Source organism: Pongo abelii, chromosome 7 (genome assembly GCF_028885655.2).
Source record: "Pongo abelii isolate AG06213 chromosome 7, NHGRI_mPonAbe1-v2.0_pri, whole genome shotgun sequence".
NCBI classification, from domain to species: Eukaryota; Metazoa; Chordata; class Mammalia; order Primates; family Hominidae; genus Pongo; species Pongo abelii.
Genome location: NC_071992.2, coordinates 147,491,596 through 147,514,899, shown reverse-complemented (window position 1 = coordinate 147,514,899; position 23,304 = coordinate 147,491,596).

Below are 23,304 nucleotides of genomic sequence, written 5' to 3'. Positions count from 1 at the left end.
TATAAAAAACTGAAATATTAGCTGGGTGAGGTGGCGCATACATGTAGTTCCAGCTACTCAGGAGGCTGAGGTATGAGAATTGCTTGAGCCCAGGAGGTAGAGGCTACAGTGAGCCATAATCACACCTCTTCACACCCAGCCTGTGCAACAGAATGAGACTCTGTCTCAAAAATTAGAAATAAATACTTTGTAAGACAATTTTTGAAAATGAATGCAAAATAATTTTTATTTTGTTAATATTTACACTTTTAGAAAGATAATTTACATTTTAGTTTGCATTTAGTTTAGTTTTTCTGAAAATATATTTAAATTGTATATACTTCAAATAGAACTCTATTTTATATTTTAATTTTTTAGAATATTACTGCCAGTAGAACACAAATAACATAAATATTTTATTACAAAAGCATCATTATTTTGCTGAAATAAAGTAAACAGAATACACAGACATGAACAATAATTCTGTTAAGTTGCTGACATATTTTGCTTACTTCGTTTCTTTGTTCTACTCCTATTCCTTGGGGTCATAGAAAAGATACCTAACCTTGATTGTACCTGACAGGCCCTCAAATATTTCAAGAAAGTAACTGTGAACCCCTGAACCTTCTCTTCCCCAGGTCTATTTCAGATTAAGCATATACTCTGCATCCATTGTCCATTCAGTCACATCACTATTATTTCAAGTGAAAAGCCCTTTAAGAGTACCTACTGTGTGTTGGACATCGTGTCTAAGCACTAAGCACACAGAAATTAAAACAGATAAAGACGTCAAGTTACAGCAAAGAAAACCTTGAGCAATCTCTTTTGATATTTGATAGTTATTCCTTTTAAATGCAGTGCCAAGAAGTGAGCAGTCTATCCAGGCATAAGAATGCACCTATTTCCCTTTTATTCATCCTTTTATTAAACAGCCATTAGCAACAACAATAAAATATTGCCTGCTCATGATGTGTCAGGAGACTTGGGGATTCTAATATGGAAAAAACAGAATTATTATCCTTAAGGAGTTCAAGAGCAAATGACAGGGAGATAGACACAAATTCAACGTGTTAAATTCTATGACAAAGGACAGTATAGGATGCTATGGGCATTTTCTGCTGACTCAAAATTTTATTTTACTCCATTTCATCTTCAAACTACAACCTATGTAGCCACCTTGCTTATACTTGTCACGACTTCCTCACCTCACTGAAATTTTTAATTCACCGAACTCTAATGTCAAGCCCACTTCCCACTTATACTGCCCTAAGCAAGCTCAGTAAAAATCTAGACCTAAAGCCAATGGCGTTTTCATTCCTTACCTTACTTTACATGAACATCTGCCTCCTTCTTAAAGTAACTTTTTCCTTTGGCTTCCACAACAACACATTCTTTCAGTGGTTTCCCCAAACCTCTGGCTAATCATCTGTTTGTTTTATTATTTCCTATTATTCTGCTCATCTTTTAAACCTCAATCCTGTTAAAGCGAACTAAATATGGCCTGAGAGGGACTCCGTACTTCAGTATTTGAGCCCTTGTGGATGAACTGCAGCCTAGCTTAATAGGTAGACAAGATTGAAAACTTAACTTAGGTAGGAGTATGCACCTGCAACAATAGCTGAGTCTTGACCAATCCCAGCAGCCGTATTTCAACCATTCATACACTGCTGAGTGTTCAAACTGTGTTCAAATACGGCAAAAGCGGAGCTGTAACCAATCCAGCTGTTCTGTACCTCACTTCCGATTTCTGTACCTCATTTCGCTTTTTGTGTCTATAAATCTTCTACTACACGGCTGCGCTGGAGTCTCTGTGAATCAGCTGTGATTGTGGGGGCTGCCCAATTTGCTAGTTGTTCCTTGCTCAATCAAACTCCTTTAAATTTAATTCAGCTGAAGTTTTTCTTTTATCAGTCCTATGGATGTTTCCCAGAAATCTCTCCCTACTCTCCCTGGGTGGTTGCAACCATCAATATGCTGAATACTGGTGAATGTGTGTCTGACCAAAATCTTTCTTCTGAGTTACGATGTGTATACCCAACTGCCAAATCAACACTTCTTAGATGTCACTCAGGCCCATTAAACTCATGCTAAACCAATAAACAATTTCTACCCCAAATGTTTTTCTCCTCCTGCAAACGTTATGACAGTGAAGGAAGACGCCATTTACCAAATGTTGGTCGTTACCGTTGATGCTCGTAGTGCCCCTCGTGTGTTTAATCAGCAACAACTATCAATTTCTGCCGCTAAAAAGGTTTCTGTCTCTCCATCCTACATCTGCTATTTGTGCTCAGACCTCTCTGTGGTTTCCAGCTAGTCTCCTGCTCTTCCAAAATGGCCTGCCATCTTTCAAAAATGCAAATCTGACTATATCACCTCATTGATTAAAACTTCTTAATGACTCCTATTTCCCTGACACATAAAAGAACAAAGAGTGTTGGGAAACAAGAAGCTTGGAACTACAGGAGTATAAAGTTCGAAAGGAGGATAGTCATGTTCATAGAAAGCAAAAGCTTAGCACACACTAACGTGGAATAAGGAGGTGGTCGTTGGAACATCCGTCTCCAAGGACAGTAAAACAGAACTGAAATAGAACAGCTGCCAGTAAACTCAAGTTTTTATCCAGAACTTACAGGATTGGAGAAAATTACATCAGTTTCACTTCCACCAATAAAATGGTGTTCTAAAGAGAAAATAAAAGAACACTTCTTACTGGTGCTTTGTTCATTATATCTGTTTAGAAATTTTGCAACACGGCACTGAAAATTAAATTATGCCACTAGAGGCAGCAATATGAATGAGTTACTTGGAGCTAACTGTTATAGTTGAAATGCTGAAAACAACTAATGCATGAAATATTGCTATTGTAATAGAATCCATTTGTATGTGGCATTTATCTTTAGAGGAAAGAATAACCAATATCTTCTCCTGAGTGATACAAAAACCGTGAAATGCCATGTTATATGATTCCATTTATATGAAAGTCCAAAATGGGGAAATCTGTAGCAATAAAAAGTTCCCACAAACATTGAAAATTTAAAAATTTAAAAAAGAATAGTTCCTTAGGGCTGGGAAGGAATGGGTATAGAGAGGCGATAGATAAAAGATTCGTGTTCTCTTTTTGAGTTGATGAAAATATTATAAAATTGGCTGTTGTAATGGTTACAGATATCTGTAAATATGCTGAAAACAATTGAACACTTTAAATGGATAAATTGTGTGGTATGTTAATCATATCTCAAAAAAGCTGCTTTTTAAAAAGTGGAAATAATTTTATATGCTTGAAAGCAATAAAATTATAATATTTTCAAGTACTATTTTGTAAAAGCTTTATAATGTAAACTGTCTTCCCCATTTGATTTCAGAAATTTGCTGTACTTTGCCTTTCCTGTAGTCCTAAGTAAATTAAAAGTTTATAATCTTTAAACACTGTGAAATAAAATATCATTTCAAATAAGACATCTTTTTTTCACATTCATGTGTATGTCATAAATCCCTCATTTGGAACAAAAGCAAATAGTAAATAATTTTAGTAATAAAATTGTCATCTATCTTTTATTTCACTGAATAAATATTGAACAAATATTTTTAAGTGCAGATTTGAAGGAACCCAAAATTTTGAAACTGCCACAGTCCCAAACATGCCCTGAAATTTAAGGAGCAGATTTTGCTGTTTTTCTAGGGCTAGAGTCAGCCCATCTTAGAAAACTGACTGCTATTAACACCATTGAGGGCAGAGGCAGAAGTGGGCTGGGAGGAAGAACAGATCAATGGAGAATCAGGAGAGGCCTGGCATGTAACGGTGATGAGAATTTACCATGAACCAAGTGTGAAAAGGACCAAGAGACAGGGAGGAAAGAGGAGAAGGAAGGGGAAAGAGAGACCAAGTCAGGATACTTAGTTTCTAGTCTCAACTTTAATTAGTTCCATGGCTGTGGGCAAGTTGTTTTCTTCTGAGCAAGCCCAAGATATAATGCAAGCCACATGTGTAATTTAAAATTTTCTGGTAGCCATATTTAAAAAGTAAAAAGGAAAAGATAAAGTCCAATTTAAATTGTTTCTATTTTAGCCCAATATATCCAAACTGCTACTTTTAATAAGCAATTAACAATTATTAACAATATATATCGAACTTTTTTCTTACTTAAGTATTTGAAATCTGATGTGTATTTTATACTTTTGACATATCTCAATTCAGACTAGCCGTGTGTGGCTGCTGGCTAAAGTATTACTCAGAGGAGGTCGGGGCCTAACTCCCTCTCAATGAAAAATTTTAAAAGTGGAAGTGTTCTGTGCATTCTAAGTGTTTTCCTGGCTCTGACGGGATTCTGATTCTTACTAAGAGATTTAAAATACATCTAGACAAATTATATACTCTTACACTTTGTGGTCTCTGAACTCTTCTAAGCCAAACAGGAATCATACATTAAGGGGGGGATTGTAAAGATGACTCTTCCTCATTATCTTTGATCTGTTGGCATCTTTTAGCTAGGAGATGTGAAGTTAGGAATTAGAGCCAGTGAAATTTCTGAGCCATATGGAATCTGACCCATAAGCTTTCCCCAATTACACAGACATATTACTCACATCAAGCTTGCTCTGCTACTTCAATTCCAGGTTAGCAAACCACAGCAAAAGCTGAAAACAGACACCACGCTGCCCTTCAACATCCTCCATCCGCAGTGTCCTCTCCATGCCTCCACTCCACATTCTCCTACAGTAGAATCTGTCATATGCATCTTTACACACCCCTCCAGAAATCACCAGAAGGCTCCTATGTATTCAGCTAAACAGACACCACCATCCAAGCCATTCTTGAACCCAAGGGATAAAACATTTTGTACAATCCAGAATCCTCTTCAATTCTGAAATGTTACCCAAAATTACTGGTGTGAGATGGTCACATTCTCTCTTATGCTTGATGACCATCTACTGTTATGACTCCTAGTGTGCCCATAATGTTGCATGTATTTTAATTCTGCCCTACAGGAGGGCTTTTGGAGGCTCTTTTTGTCTTGTCTGGAAACACATGCCCCTCTGTCTCATCATGCCATGAAACGTAAAAATAGAGGTATCTCTCAGTCCTCATTACTCTGAGAAGCAGGCATCATTCAGTCTTAAATTTGGAAGAACTTTATGATACATGTCTTGAGTTTAAAAGCTCTTTTTTTAATTACTTTAGAGGAAATTTGGGAAATATCACTTGTAATAAGGACAACACGCAGTCCACCATACCTTTATTCCATAAGCATTTGCTGGCCATTTATTCTGTGCCTACTGCTGTGTTGGGTCCCAGAGATGTATAGAATAATGACTCCTACCCAACATAATATCCACTGCAATCTTAATAGAGGTGTGAATACGAAGGATTTTCTTTTTTTTTTTTTATTTTACTATTATTACACTTTAAGTTTTAGGGTACTTGTGCACAATGTGCAGGTTAGTTACATATGTATACATGTGCCATGCTGGTGTGCCGCACCCATTAACTCATCATTTAGCATTAGGTATATCTCCTAATGCTATCCCTCCCCCCTCCCCCCACCCCACAACAGTCCCCAGAGTGTGATGTTCCCCTTCTTGTGTCCATGTGTTCTCATTGTTCAATTCCCACCTATGAGTGAGAATATGCAGTGTTTGGTTTTTTGTTCTTGCGATAGTTTACTGAGAATGATGATTTCCAATTTCATCCATGTCCCTACAAAGGACATGAACTCATCATTTATTATGGCTGCATAGTATTCCATGGTGTATATGTGCCACATTTTCTTAATCCAGTCTATCATTGTTGTACATTTGGATTTTCAGCCACAGAGACACATGCATTTGCTCACACACTCAGCATTGATCTCATGTTTCTACATTGAAATATTATGAAGGGCACGACGACAGATAGATATAGATATAGATATAGATGTAATTTATGATGCGGAGAATGAAGCAAAAATATATAGTCATAAAAGGAATAACAAATAATTTAAGTGAGCTCCCAAAGAGTGTACCTTTCCCCAGGGCAGGCAGTATGGTAATGTGGAAAGCACTTTGTACTCAGTGGACTAGGTTTGAGTCTTAACATTGGAGAAATCTCATAAGCTCTCTGAAATTGAGGTCTTCTCACTTGTAAAATAGTGATGATATCTGCTGTGTTCTTTTCCCCTAGTAGTTCTATGAGACACAAATAACATAAAAATATATTTTTAGATGGTAATACATGTTTTGAAAGAAATAAAAGGCCAGGGATGGTGACTCACGCCTGTAATCCCAGTACTTTGGGAGGCCGAGGAGGGCAGATCACTTGAGGTCAGGAATTTGAGAAGAGCCTGGCCAACATGGTGAAACCCCGTCTCTACTAAAAATACAAAAATTAGCAGAGCATGGTGGCGAGCGCCTGTAATCCCAGCTACTCAGGAGGCTGAGGGAGGAGAATTGCTTGAATCCAGGAGGCAGAAGTTACAGCGAGCCGAGATCAAACCACTGCACTCCAACCTGAGTGACAGAATGAGACTCTGTCTCAAAAAAAAAAAAAAAAGAAAAAGAAAAAGAATGAAGGAAGGGAAGAAGGCAGGAAGAAAGGAAAGAAGGAAGGAAAGGAGGGAGGGAGGGAAAGAAAGAAAAGAAAGAAAGAGAAGGAGAGAAAGAAAAAGAAAGAAAGAAAGAGAGAGAGAGAGAAAGAGGGAGAAAGGGAGAAAGAGAGAAAGAAACCTGGATGATATGCTTGGAACTGGCTATTGTTGAAGTGTTCAGAGGGGGCTGACACTGATATCTAAAGGAAAAGAAGCTGTTCTGAGCCATATAAAGATCGGAGTGGGGAGGACATAAGAAGACTGGGGAAAGTCCCAGGTGTTGAAATACAAAGCAAAGAGGACTTAGGGTGTGGAGGAGCTATTGTAAAGGTCCTGCCATTGGAGCAAGCTCAGCATGTTAGAAGTGCTGAATGATGATCTTGTGTCTGGAGAAGAATGGGCAAGAACAAGCTGTGTCAATGTTTATGACACAGAGGCAGCCAGAAACCAGACCGCAGGGGGCCTTGTAGGGCCCAGGAAGGGGTTTGCATTTTATTATAACAGCAAAGGGCATTTGCCATTATTAAGCCTCAGAAACCCAACTGGATCAAAAGCAGAGGCATTAGGATGTTTCTCATGTTCTCTCTCTCTCTATTTTTATGTTCTCTCTCCTCATATGCCCAAATTAAAACCTGTAGATCCTATACTTCCAATAAAGAAGTAAATGATGCCCAGTGAGGGTTTATAGAAGGGTCCTAAGGGGGTCTTGGTAGGGAAGGCAAAACATTTCCAGCTGAAAGGCATAGAAGGGCAGTAAAAGGAGGTGACCTCTGAGGAGAAATGCTAACTCCAGAAGCTTTGTGCTTCTATGGAGAGTGCAGCACATGCTTGGATTTAGGCAGACACAGGTTCAAACACTTCCCAGTTGAATGAAGTTGGGTAACGTATCAAGGCACTGTGAGCCACCATCTCATCTGTAAAAATAGTACAGAAATATCTACTTCACAGGGTTGCAGAGATGATGAAATATGACAGCAAACATAAAGGAGAGCCTGGCCATGCCAGATGGCCAGATGCACCCCATCGACAAGCCAAGGGGCTGTCTTTCTGATTTGATTACCATGGTCTGCCTCTTCCTCTCCCCTTCTTGCCTGAGAGAATCACTGAATGTCCCTGTTGGTCAGTTTAGGACTGCAGTGAAAGAAGCCAAGATGCTGAAAGCCAATGTCTGGCATATTAGCTCATCTTTTGATGGCTTCTGGAATGCCAGCTTTTCTTCCCTTCATCTCCCTTCTGCCTCTGCTGAGTGAGGCTGGAAAAACTCCTAAGTTTCCCCAGAGGAAAGTGGGAGGAAAGTGGACACTCACTAACCTCTGCCTGGATCCATTCCAGGCTCCAGAAAGTGTCCAACAGTGCCTTCTCTGGGGTCATTCATAAGTGTCTCTAATGTTCTCTCTGGCGTTTCCCAAACTATCTCAATCCAGTTGCCTGATAACTGGTCTTGCATAGAGGCTATGTGCCTTTCTCTTTGTTTTTCTTTAAAATGCTTTTTTTATTATTATTATGTGTGAAGGGAAGAACTCCATAGTTACGAGTTTTTAATGTTTCATAGAAATCCAGAACTTTTGATAGCAGTCCTCTAGGAAGTCAGTTGATAAAGCCTAGTGTCCTGTAATGTTGGCATCGCATGGAGGATTAGATGTAAGTCATCTCAAATGAGAAAGTCATCTCAAATGAGAAAGGAAATACAGAAAGTATAAATTCTGTGTCCAAAACCACCCAGTTTATTGAATCACAGAGCTAAAGCTGAGGTTTTGTCTCCCAATCTGTTGTTCTTTCCCTACACCTTGCTGCTTCTCTGTCTTAAGTAAGCATAGTAACAAAATAACAAATAAATCCACTTTAAATTCCTTGTGGAATCACCAGTAAAAAAAACTTGTCACGGCCCAGTGCGGTGGCTCACGCCTGTAATCCCAGCACTTTGGGAGGCGGAGGCGGGCAGATCACGAGGTCAGGAAATCGGGACCATTCTGGCTAACACGGTGAAATCCCGTCTCTACTAAAAATACAAAAAATTAGCTGGGCGTGGTGGCCGGCACCTGTAGCCCCAATTACTCAGGAGGCTGTGGCAGAATGGTGTGAACCTGGGAGGAGGAGCTTGCAGTGAGCCGAGATTGCGCCACTGCACCCCAGCCTGAGCGACAGAGCGAGACTCCGTCTCAAAAAAAAAAAAAAAAAAAAAAAACTTGTCACATTGAAGCTCCTTAATCAGAGTTGTACGAATGTGTGTGGGGATAATTCATGAAATGAAGACTGCAAGAAGAATGGTGTTTTGATATTTTAATAGAAATGTTCAAATAACTAAGCATATTTGGAGACTCATCCAATATCGCTGCAAGGAATTCCCTCCAGGAGTTCATTGGTCCGCTGTTGCTAAAATGTTCTTGAAGGAAAGAAGCAACGACCTGACACTAATGTTAATCCCATTGGTTAGGCAGATTTATTATTTTCTCCCATCTTTCTTTTCACGTAGAGAAAGAGAGAGAAGGATATGAACAAAAGCACGAAAGTAAAAGTAGTACGTGGTTATCATGGATGGATAATAAAAGATATGGTAGGAAAAATGCAATCTATTACCTAGAGGATCCTGGGACTCAATCATTTGCAGACAAATCTAGGGAAAACAATGTTGAAAGTAATTTTTGTCCCTGTGATTTTTGAGTTGGATAAAAGAAGTTTAAAAATAGAGTCCTTCATTAAAAAATCAAAAGGATGCAAGATATAGTGGAGATTAAAGTGATTTATTGTATGAGAGCAGTTCTGGAAGTTGTTTATTTATAGGCAATGATACAAATTCTCAACAAGGACAGTAATAGCCTGAAAGAAGACATGCCCCACATAGCTTCTCTGAGCCAGTTAGAGCCTGTGCATTCTTTAGAGCACTGCTCTTCTTCTAGGCTAAGCCCAGAGGCATGAGGAGCCATGAGATGGACCACTGGGGCTTCCAGGTGCTTTCCTGAACCAGCTTAGGCTCCTTTCATGGCATCTCTGACCTCTTTGACATGCCACTGACAGCCCCCTGGACCAAGAAAAGAACTTCCTTCCAGAAGCACTTTTTACCCCCTTTTAACTCAAGAGATATGAGGTCAGCTTAAAACTCTCTGGGGCATGGAGTGAGACAAACATTAAATACTAATGTTGACAATAACTAATCACAATGACTGCTTTTGTGGCAAACACTACATCATCTACTTGGGATTTTAATTTCTTTTTTTATTTTATTATTATTATACTTTAAGTTTTAGGGTACATGTGCACAATGTGCAGGTTAGTTACATAAGTATACATGTGCCATACTGGTGTGCTGCACCCATTAACTCGTCATTTAGCATTAGGTATATCTCCTAATGCTATCCCTCCCCCCTCCCCCCACCCCACAACAGTCCCCAGAGTGTGATGTTCCCCTTCCTGTGTCCATGTGTTCTCATTGTTCAATTCCCACCTATGAGTGAGAATATGCGGTATTTGGTTTTTTGTTCTTGCGATAGTTTACTGAGAATGATGATTTCCAATTTCATCCATGTCCCTACAAAGGACAGGAACTCATCATTTTTTATGGCTGCATAGTATTCCATGGTGTATATGTGGCACATTTTCTTAATCCAGTCTATCATTGTTGGACATTTGGGTTGGTTCCAAGTCTTTTCTATTGTGAATAGTGCCGCAATAAACATACGTGTGCATGTGTCTTTATAGCAGCATGATTTATAGTCCTTTGGGTATATACCCAGTAATGGGATGGCTGGGTCAAATGGTATTTCTAGTTCTAGATCCCTGAGGAATCACCACACTGACTTCCACAATGGCTGAACTAGTTTACAAAATGGGAGAAAATTTTCGCAACCTACTCATCTGACAAAGGGCTAATATCCAGAATCTACAATGAACTCAAACAAATTTACAAGAGAAAAACAAACAACCCCATCAAAAAGTGGGCGAAGGACATGAGCAGACACTTCTCAAAAGAAGACATTTATGCAGCCAAAAAACACATGAAAAAATGCTCACCATCACTGGCCATCAGAGAAATGCAAATCAAAACCACAATGAGATACCATCTCACACCAGTTAGAATGGGATTTTAATTTCTTTACTGTCGCCAGTCCAGGCTACCTCCTCTCCAGCATGAATTACTTTATCAATGCATCTCTCTTATCTCACTGCTTTGGTTCTTTCCCCTATGCTGTCTACCTTCGCACAGCGGGAAATAGCATTTCAAGGCATAAATCCCATTGTATTATGACTTTGCTTAAATTCTTAATGGCTTCAGATTGCACAAGCAAAAAATCTTACCACTCACTCACTCCATAAATTCCAGCCACATTGGACATCATTTTATTCCTTAAAATTGACACACTCTTCCCAAAGTGAGGACAATTGCTATTGTTCCCTCTGCATGGAAGATATTACCCCTCGTTGTCCTGCAGATATCAGTTCAAAAGCCCCTTCTTCAGGAAGTCTTCTCTGATCACCTTTTGGCCATCCCATAATTCCTCTTCTTTGTTTTTTGTTTTCTTCACAGCATTTATAACCATTTGAAATTATCGTATTTATGTACTTGTTTGTGCTTTGCCTCTCCATTGCCTCTTGCCTCTCCCAACCATGGCCATAAAAATTCAAGCTCCATAAGAGCAGGCCTTCATCCAAATCCCCAGTGACTAGTCCTCTGCTCAAAGCCCAAGGTGGGAGATAACAGGGCCCATGTTGGAACCAAGTTTGCTTGTGTCCTGCATTTTCACTGTAATCAGCTTCTCTCTGCCATCATCTTCACACAAAACAATTTTGAATCCAAACTCAGAGAGCCACACCAACTGAAGCCAGCTTCTTGTGAAGATGAAAGACTGCTACACAAATCTGCCCTTGGTCTGTGTCCACAACTCACTGTTTAATGAACTTAAAGTTAAAGGTGCTGCCCCGTGGAAGATTAAGAGCTGCAGTTGCCCTTTGCCTCATTACACATGATCTGTGTCACAAAGAAACCCTACAGCAATGACCCAGAAAAGCTTTGAGGGGAAATTTTAAAAATTAATAAGTTTCATTAGAATGACCCAACAAAGTAAAAAAACAAAGATAGAAGACACATCCTCCTAGAACAGACTGCCTGCTCTGAGTTAATTAAAGTCTCTTTCCTAAAAGGTTTCAGTCCTTATTGTTTGAGTATCTTACAGGACGTGTTCAAGACCACAAACACAATCTTTCCCCCACACCCCCAAACCAGACACTAAAATAGAATAAATAATTCTCCAATCTCATCTCCTGCAAAGTCCTCTGCAGCAAGGAACCCCCATGAACCTCAGGGCCTCCTCCGAGATACAATTCCTCTTTACAAATGTTTCCCTCAGAATGAGTGGACACAGGATTCATTTCAATGATCATTCACTGAGACAGCCTCTCAGAGACCTGCTCTTCAGGAGATTTTTCTGATGAGGATAGTTAGTGTTTTCTAAATAACCTGCTTCAGCAACCTAAGAGCAGCTATAAAATATAATAAAGAAATCCTCAAAATGTGGGTCAAGAACAAATAGCATTAACTCAGGGTTCTCCAGGTAGACCACAGGCTGCTATCTTGAAATAGATCAGTAGAATTTTAGAACTGAAAAGAACATTGAAAATTCTCCAAGCCCAGCATTTCCCAATGTGTGTTAAACTAAACACCGGAAACTTAAGAGGTTATTAGGTGGAAATGAGGGTTCAGGATAAATTAAGTGAAAAGAATGCTGTATTTTTGACTTCTAATTCTGGATTGGCAGTGTAGAAGAAAGCTGGCTTCACTCCCCCCAGAGAAAACAAAAATCAGATATACAGTGCTCAGATTTTTCACAAGCAAGAAATCAGAACTCAGAACTCAAAGATGAGGAAAAGACCATTTTCTGGTCCCACAAAGGAGTGAAAAACCCAGAGCAGATGGTAAAGAGAATCAGAATTCCACATTTGGGATGCCCCTCACCCACATTCTGCCCAGCAACAAATGCATGGAAAATCTTCCCCCAATTCATAGTTTCTACATTGGAAAAAGTGAGATGGAGATGATCAACCAGCTTTCCTACCATCTTGGGTGCCCTGGCAGTAGACCCATCCCTTCCTCAGCCCACAGAAAACATTGTGACTACCTGAAGGAGACATATTCCTGAAGACAGGCAGAGACAAAGAAGGGAGGTAGGACTACCATCTCCAGCCCTGGAAATTCTGCTGTGTTACTTGGCCAAAAGAGGTGCCAAATCAGAGTGGCTGTTGAGCTGCACCATGCTATAGGAGTTACATCCTACAGGTCCTCTTGGCATTAACCCCTAGCCAGCCTTGATACACTGCCAGGAAAATCCTTTTGTGACCTCCCCCATTCAGGACAGTCAGCTCTCTCATTGTTTATTAAAGCCAAGGCAAACCCAGGCTTATGCCACCACCTAGAGCCATAAAGGAGGCAGCAACCTAGCAGTAAAGATTCTCTAAGCAAATATGTCCAATAAAAAATGAAACAAGCCTGACAGAGAAAACTACAATAAATTACTGATCCTTCACTGCAAAGACATAGACACATACCCACAAGAAATAAGAGCAAGCAGGAAGCCATGACCTACCCAAAAGGACAAGCAAAAATCCAGTGACTAATACTAAGACAGCAGTAATTTGTGAGCTCTCTGACCAAGCTTTCAAAATGGCAGTTTTAAGAAAACTCAATGATTTATAAGGTAACATGGAAAATCAATTCAGAAATTTATCAGAGAAGCTTAAAAAAGAGTTTGAAATAACAAAATAAAAATTCAAACAGAAATTGTGGAACTGAGAAACACATTTACTGAACTGAAGAATTCATTAGAGGCATACAATAGCAGAATGGACCTAGTAGAGGAAAGAATAAGTGAGCTCAAAGACCAGTCATTCAAAAATACACAATCAGAGGGAAAAAAGAAGAATGAAAAGAAACGAAGACTGCCTACAATATATAAAAATTACCTCAAAAGCCCAAATCTAAGAAGTAAGTATTGATATACAAGAGGGAGCTGAGACTAGGTGCTGTGGTTCATGTCTGTAATCCCAGCACTTTGGGCAGCCAAGACAAGAAACTCACTTGAGCCTAGGAGTTGGAGACCAGTGTAGGCAATACAGAGAGACCTCATCTCTACAAAAAAATAAAATTAGCCGGGTGTGGTGGCACAGCCTATGGTCCCAGCTACTCAGGAGGCTGAGGTGGGAGAATTGCCTGAGCCCAGGAGGCTGAGGATGCAGTGAGCCATGATCAGGCTACTGCACCCTACTCCAGTCCAGAAGGCACAGAAAGATCCTGCCTCAAAAAAAAAAAAAAATGGGGGGCTGGAGCTGAGCATGAGCAAAGGAATGTTAACAGGAGATTTCGATCTGAAAAAAGAAAGACTAATGTGTAAAAGAAAACTTTTAATGCAAAAAACTGACAGGTAAAATTAAGTGAACAAACCCAGGATGCTCTATTACCGTAATGGTGATAGCAACCCATTCATAAATCTATTATAAAGTCCAAAAGATAAATATATCAAAAACAGTAATAGTTGCAAGAACGTGATAAGACATAGGTAATATAAAAGTATAAATGGAGGTAACTAAACGTCAAAACATGGGGGAAAAGAGTTCAAGCATTGAATTTAGTAGGTGTGTTTTGCCTTTGTTTCTGTTCTTGTATTTGTGATCTCCGATAAGTTGTCCTCTTTTAAAAATAATTTGTTATATCTATAAAATGTTTTCATAAGCCTTTGTATAACCACAGTGCAAAAACATATAATAGACTCGGTAAAAATAAAAAGCAACCAACTAAAATGTGCTGTCAGAGAAAAATCATTTAACCACAAAGGAAATCAATAAGAAGGAAGAAGTATCAAAGCAAACCAATAACAAGCAACAAAATAGCAGTAGCAATTTCTTACTTATCAGTAATAACACTGAATGTAAATTGTCTCAATTCTCCAATTCAAAGGTATAGAGTGGCTGAATGGATAAAGAAACAAGACCCAACTATACATTGCCTTCAAGAAACCCATGTCACCTGTAAAGACACACATAGACCAAAAGCAAAGGGGTGGAAAAATATATCCCATACAACTGGAAGCAAAAAAAGAGCAGAAGTAGATATAATTATATCAGATGAAACAGATGACCAATCTAAGATTATAAAAAGAGACAAAGAAAATCAATATATAATGATAAAGGGGCAAATTCATCAAAAGTATATAATAATTATAAATATCTATGCATTCAACACCAGAGCTCCCAAGCATATAAAGCAAACATTAATAGATATAAAAGAAGAGATAGACTGCAATACAATAGTAGTAACAGACTTTAATATCCCATTCTCAATAATAAACCAATCATCTAGACAGAAAATCAACAAAGACACAGCAGAGTTACACTACATACTAGACCTAATAGGCCTAAATGACATTTACAGAACATTTCACCCAACTGCTACAGAAACACGTTATTTTCATCACCACATAGAACATTCTCCAGAATAGATTGTATCTTAGGCCACAAAACAAGTCTGAACAAATTCAATTAAATAGAAATTATATCAAGTATCTTTTCTGACCACAATGGAATAAAACTGGAAATCAATAACAAGAGGAACCTCAGAAAATATACAAATGCATGGAAATTAAACAATATGGTCCTAAACAACAATTGAATTAATGAAGAAATTAAGAATGAAATTGAAAAATTTCTTGAAGCAAATGAAAATGGAAATACAGTATACCAAAATCTGTCGGATATAGCAAAAACAGTACTAAGAGGGAAGTTTATAATAATAAATATCTATATCAAAAAAAGTAGAAAGACTTCAAATTATCAACCTAATGGTGCACCTCAAGGAACTAGAAAAGCAAGAAGAAACCAAACCCAAAATTAGTAGGAAGAAAGAAATAATAAAGGTCAGATTGGAAATAAAATTGAGGCTAAAAAAAGCAATAGACAAGATTAACTGAATGGAGAGTTGGTTTTTTGAAAAGGTAAACAAAATTGACAAACCTTTAGCTACACTAAGAAAAAGAGAGACCCAAATAAATAAAATCAGAAATGAAAAAGGAGACTTAACAACTGAGACCTCGGAAATACAAAGAATCATTAGAGATTATTATGAACAATGACATGTTTACCTAATTGGAAAATCTGGAAGAAATGGGTAAATTCCTGGACATATAAAATATACCAATATTGAACCATGATGATATATAACACCTCAACAAACCAATACTGAGTAATGAGATAGAAGCCACATTGAAATGTCTCCCATCAAAGGAAAGCCCAGGATCTGAGGGTGTTATGGCTGAATTCTACCAAACATTTAAAGGACTAACACCAATTCTGCTCAAACGATTTAGAAAAATAGAGGAGGATGGACTACTTCCAGACTCATTCTATGAGGCTGGTATTACCGTGATATCAAAACCAGACAAAGACACATAAAAAAATTACAGGCCAATATATCTGAGGAATATTGGTGTAAAGATCCTTAATACTAGCAAACCAAATTTAACAATACTTTAGAAAAATCATTCATCATGAACAAGTGGGATTTATTCCAGGGATGCAAGGATGGTTCAACATATCAAATCAATCAATGTGATATAGTAACAGAATGAAGGACAAAACTATATGATATTTTAATTGATGTTGAAAAACCCTGTGATAAAATTCAGCATCCTTTCATGATAAAAAAAAAAACCCTCAAAAAACTGGGGATAGAAGGAACGTGCCTCAACACAATAAAAGCCATAAATAACAAAACCACAGATAGTATCTTACTGAATGGGGGAAAACTGAAAGCCTTTCCTTTAACATCTGGAACACATCAAGAATATCCACTATCTCCACTGTTATTCAATATAATACTGGAAGTCCTAGCTAGAGTAAGCAGAGAAGAGAAAAAAATAAAGGGCATCCAAATTAGAAAGAGAGGTCAAATTATCTTTGTTTGCAGATGACATGATCTTATATTTAGAAAAACCTAAGAACTCCACAAGAAAACTAGTAGAACTGATACATTCAGTAAAGATGCAGGATACAAAATCAACATTCAAGTATCAATATCATTTCTATATGCCAACAGTGAAAAATATGAAAATGAAATTTTAAAGGTAATATCATTTACAATAGCCACACATAAAAACAAATGCCTAGGAATTAACTTAACCAAAAATGGAAGATCTCTATAATGAAAACTGTAAAACAATGATGAAATAAACTGAAGACAACACGAAGAAATGGAAAGATATTCCATTTTAATGGATTGGAGGAATCATTATTGTTAAAATGTCATGTTACCCAAAGCAATCTATGGATTCAATGTGATCCCTAACAAAATACCAATGACATTCTTCATAAAAGTAGGAAAAGTAGTCCTAAAATTCGTATGAAACCAGAAAAGACCCAGAATACCCAAAGCTACCCTATGCAAAAAGAACAAAACTGAAGGAATCACATTACCTGACTTCAAATTATATTACGGAGCTATAGTAGCCAAAACAGCATGGTTCTGGCATAAAAACAGACACAAAGACCAATGGAATAGAGTAGAGAACCCAGAAACAATTTGACACATCTACAGTAAATTCATTTTCAACAAGGTGCCAAGAACACACACTGGGGAAAAAATGGTATCTTCAATAAGTGGTACTGGGAAAACTGGATATCCATATGCAGAAGAATAAAATTACACTCCTATCTCTCACTACATACAAAAATCAAATAAAAATAGACTAAAGACTTAAATCTAAGACCTAGAACTATGAAAATACTACAAGAAAACATTGGAGAAAATCTCCAGGACATTGATCTGAGCAAAGATTTCTTGAGTAATGCCCCACAAGCACAGGCAACCAAAGCAAAAACGGACAAATGAGATCACATCAAGTTAAAAAGCTTCTGCACAGCAAAGGATACAATCAACAAACTAAAGAGACAACTCACAGAATAGAAGAAAATGTTTGCAAACTATGCATCTGACAATGGATTAGTAATCAGAATATATAAGTAGCTCAAACAACTCTATAGGAAAAGATCTAATAATCTGAACAAAAATAGGCAAAAGATCTGAATAGATGTTTCTCAAAAGAAGACATACAAATGACACACAATCATATGAAAAGGTGCTCAAAATCATTGATCATCAGAGAAATGCAAATCAGAACTACAATGAGATATTATCTCACCCCAGTTAAAGTGGCTTATATCCAATATACAGGCAATAACAAATGCTGGCAAGGATGTGGAGAAAAGGGAACCCTTGTACACTGTTGGTGGGAATGTAAATTAGTACAATCACTATCACTATGGAGAACAGTTAAGAGGTTCTTCAAAAATTTAAAAATTGAACTACTATATGATTTAGCAATCCCACTGCTAGGTATAGACCCAAAAGAAAGGAAATCAGTATATTGAAGATACATCTGCACTCCTATGTTTGTTGGAACACTGTTTACAATAACCAAGATTTGGAAGCAACTGATGTCTATAAATAGATAAATAGATAAAGAAAACATGGTACATATATGCAATATAATACTAATTAGCCATAAAAAGAATGAGATCCAGTCATTTGTAACAACATGGATGGAACTGGAGATCATTATGTTAAGTGAAATAAGCAGGACAGTAAGACAAATAACACATGTTCTCACTTATTTGTGAGATCTGAAAATTAAAACAATTGAACTCATGGATATAGAGAGTAGAAGGATGGTTGCCAGAGGCTGGGAAGGATAGAGGAGAGCTGAGTGGGGGATGGAGATGGTTCATGGGTTAAAAAAAAATAGAAAGGATGTCTAAGACCTACTGTTTGATAGCACAACAGGGTGACTATAGTCAATAATAATTTAATTGTACATTTTAAAATAACTTGATTGTAATTGGATTGTTTGTAACCCAAAGGATAAATGCGTGAGGGAATGGATACCCCATTCTTCATGATGTGCCTATTTCACATTGAATGCCTCTATTAAAACATCTCATGTACCCCATAAATAGATATACCTACTCTGTACACACAAAAATTATAAAAGTATTACTTAAATGTGGTACATATACACCATGGAATACTATGCAGGCCTTAAAAAGAATGAAATCACAGGTTTACAGCAACATGAATGCAGCTGGAGGCCATTTTCCTAAGCAAATTAATGTAGGAACAGAAAACCAAATACCTCATGTCCTCACTTTTAAGAGGGAGCTAAACATTTGGTGTTCATGGACATAAATATGGCAACAGCAGACACTAGGGACTACTAAAGGCAGGAGGGAGGGAGTGGGGCAACATTTGAAAAACTGTTGGGTATATGCTCAATACCCGGTTGATGCTCAATACCTGGTTGATGGAGTCATTTGTACCTCAAACATCAGCATCACACAATATACCCATGTGAGAAATCTGCACATGTACCACCTGAATCTAAAATAAAAGTTGAATTTATATATAAAAAAGCAAGACCAAATGAGTAAGTGAATGAATAGAAAGGGGCTTTGTAAACTATAATATAACATTCATTGTTTGGGCAACATAATGTTAGTGATAGTCCACTGTGCATTCTGTTTTATGCAAGGCCTATGTCAGGAAGATTAGTCCTGGCAGAGACAACCCAAATAGGCTCAGAAGCCACAATGGATGTAACCAGGAAGGCAAAAACTTCTCACGCGTAAGCAAAGAAAATCCTTTCAACAAAGAAAAACTGTGAAACTGAGGGCCTGGATGGCAGTCTGCCAAGTGAAGAGGAAACAGAAAAGAGGATCAGTGTTTTCCTGGTGAGGAGTACAAGACTTCTGTTCATGAGATGCAGTGGAACATGGCATCTGGCACGAAGAGGAGGAGAGGCATGGCATTTGTCCTAATGTGAGATGAATCCACGTCAGGAGCAACGAATGCCTTCCCAGGTGGAAAATGTCACCTCAGGAGCAGTGACAGTTCCCCACACTGAATGGGGACTTGTCAACAGCAAGGACAGGGAGGAAAGACAGCTGGTGACATCTCTTCTTTTGATTCTAACAAACATTCTGTAGCTTTTCACTTGCAGATGAGACAGGAAAGAGAAAACTGATCATAATTGAGCTCTTGCCGTAAGCCAGGTACTCTTACTTGGCAAATATTTATAGATCTCCGAATATGTTTGTAGATATAGACTGAGGCATATTAGTACACAAAACACACAAAATCACTGCCCTTGGTGGGAGTGACTTCATATTGTGGGGATAATATACAATTAAAAATAAACAGACTCAATGAATATATTTTCTAGCTCATTAAAAAGAGGTTAGGTGTTATTAAAAAACATCGTGGCCAGGCATGGTGGCTCACACCTGTAATCCCAGCACTTTGGGAGGCCCAGGCAGGCGGATCACCTGGAGGTCAGGAGTTCAGACCAGCCTGACCAACATGGAGAAGCCCCGTCTCTACTAAAAATACAAATATTATCTGGGCGTGGTGGTGCATGCCTGTAATTCCAGCTACTCAGGAGGCTGAGGCAGCAGAATCGCTTGAACCCAGGAGGTGGAGGTTGTGGTGAGCCGAGATTGCGCCATTGCACTCCAGCCTGGGCAACAAGAGTGAAACTACATCTCAAACAAACAAAACAAAACAAAACAAAACAAAGAAACAGAAAACATAGCAACACAAGGGGAATCAAGAGGACTGGTGAGAGAACTGTAGTGTTTGGTGGTCCCATTAGGTTTTATTGAGAAGGTGAAATCTGAGCAAAAACTTGAAAAAAGTAGAAAAAATGAGCCATTCAAGTACATGAAAAAGAGGGGGTACTGGGCAGTGGGACAGCTAGTGCAAAGGTCCCACAGCAACTGCTTGTGTGGGCAAATTAAGGAACAGTGAGGAATCAAGATGGCCAGATAAGAAAGTGCAAGGACAGAGAGAGAGCAGAGGGCTGAGGTCAGAGAGGGTATGAGGGGCCACTTCACACAGGCCCCCATTGGTCATTGTGAAGCTTTGCTTTTATGTCGAATGAAATGGGGAGTCATTGCAGGGTTTGAGCGGTGACATGACCTGACTTAAGATTTTGAAACATTATATTGCCTTCTCTTCTGAGAACCAACTATAGGCATAACTCATTTTATGGTGCTTCTTTTCACAGCTGTTCACAGAATTGTGTTTTTACAAAATGAAGGTTTGTGGTAAGTCTATCGACACCATTTTTCCATAGTATGTGCTCATTTTGTGTCTCTATGTCACATTTTGGTAATTATTGCAATAGTTTAAACTTTTTTATTGCTATTATATCTGTTATGGAGATCTGCAATCAATGACCTTTGATGTTACTATTGTAATTGTTTTGGGATGCCACTGACTGCATCCATGTAAGATGGTGAACTTAATCAATAAATGTTGTGTGTGTTCTGACTGCTCCGTTGATTGGTTCCCTTCCTGCACACACACATCTCTCTTCCTCTCCTCAGGCCTCCCTATTCCCTGAGACACGACAATCTTGAAATTAGGCCAATTAATACGCCTACAATGGCTTATTTATTCAAGTGAAAGGAAGAGTCTCGCATCTCTCGCTTTAAACGAAACCTAGAAATAATTCAGCTTAGTGAGGAAGGCATGTAAAAAGCCAAGACAGGCTGGAAGTTGGGTCCCTTGTGCCAGTCAACCAAGTTGTGAATGCAAAAGAAAAGTTCTTGAAGGAACTTAAAAGTGCTACTCCCGTGAATACACAAATGATAAGAAACCAGAACAGTCTCATTGCTGAAATGAAGAAAGTTTTAATGATCTGGATAAAAGATCAAACCAACCACAACATTTCTTTTAGCCAAAACTTAATCCAGAAAAAGGCCCTAACTCTCTTCAATTCTATGAAGACTGAGAAAGGTGAGGAAAAAAAAATTAAAGGCTAGAAGAGATTAGTTCATGAGGTTTAAGAAAAGAAGCTGTCTTCCTGACATAAAAGTACAAGGCGATGCGGCAAGTGCTAATGAAGAAGCTGCGGCAAGTTCTCCAGAAGATCTAATTAAAATAATTGATGAAGGTGCCTACACTAATAACAGATTTTCAGTGCAGACAAAACAGCCTAATACTGAAAGAAGATGTCATGTAGGACTTTCATAGCTAGGGAAGAAAAGTCAATTCTTGGCTTCAAAGCACAAAAGGCCTGGCTGATTAATAAGGGCTAATGCAGCTGGTAACTTTCGTGCATTGCCAATACACATTTATCATCCTGAAAATTGTAAGGCCCTTAACAATGATGCTACTCGGCTTGTGCTGTATAATGGAACAACAAAGCCTGGATGACAACACATCTGTTTACAACCTGGATTACTGAATATTTTAAGCTTATTGTTGAGATCTATGGCTCAAAAAAGAAAAGATTCCTTTCAAAATATTGCTGGTCATTGACAATGCACCCGGTCACCTAAGGGCTTTGATAGATATGTACAAAAGAATTAATGTTGTTTTCATGTCTTCTAACCAATACCTATTTACAACCCATGGATCAAGGACTAATTTTGAGTTTCAAATCTTATTATTTAAAAATTACATTTTGTAAGGCTCCAGGTACCATAAATTGTGATTGCTCTGATGTATCTGGGCAAAGTAATTCAATAATCTTCGGGGAAAGATTCAGCATTCCAGGTGCCATTAAGAACATTCATGATTCATGGGAGGAAGTAAAAATATCAACATTAACAGGCATTTGGAAAAACTTGATTCAAATCCTCAGAGTTCAAGACTTCAGTGAGGAAGGCACTGCAGATATGGTGGAAATAGCAAAATAGCTAGAATAAGAAGTGAAGCCTGAGGCCAGGCACAGTGGCTCACTACTGTAATCCCAGCACTTTGGGAGACCGAGGTGGGAGGATTTCTTGAGCTCAGGAGTTCCAGACCAGCCTGGGCAACATGGTGAAACCCCATCTCTACAAAAATAAAATCTAAAAAAATAGCCAGGTGTGGTGGTGCACAGCTATATCCCCAGCTACTTGGGAGAATGACTTGAGCCCTGGTGGCAGAGGTTGCAATGAGCTAAGATCACGCCACTGTACTCCAGCCTGGGTGACAGAGCTAGACCCTGTCTCAAAATGAATAAACAAACAAACAAAAAACTGGAGCCTGAAGACGTGACTGAATTGCTGCAATCCCATGATAAAACCTGAGCCAATGAGGAGTTACTTATGGATGAGGGGGGGAAAAAATGGCTCCTTGAGATGTGATCTACACCTGGTGAAGATGCTGTGAACATTGCTGAAATAACAAGAAATGATTCAGAATATTACATAAACCTACTTGATAAAGTATCATCAGGGTTTGTTAGGGTTGACTCCAAATTTGAAGGAAGTTCTGCTGTGGGTAAAATGGTATCAAACAGCATCACATGCTACAGACAAATCTTTGGTGACAAAATTTTTTTTAAAAAGAGTCAGTCGATACTGCAAACATCATTGTTGTCTTATTTTGAGAAATTGACACAGCCACCTCAACCTTCAGCAACTACCACCCTGATCTGTCTGCAGTCATCAACATCAAGACCCTCCACCAGCAAAAAGATTATGACTTGAATGCACAGATTATCATTATATATTTTAGCAATAACATATTTTTAATTAAGATATATATATTGTTTTTTAGACACAATGCTAGTGCACACTCAATGGGCTACACTTGTGTAAACATGATTTTTACGTGTACTGAGAAACAAACAAATTTATGTTACTCAACCTATTGAGATGTTTGCTTTATTATGGTGGTGTGGAACCAAACCTGCAATGTCTTAGGTATGCCTATTTACAGGCATCATTGTCAACGTAGGGA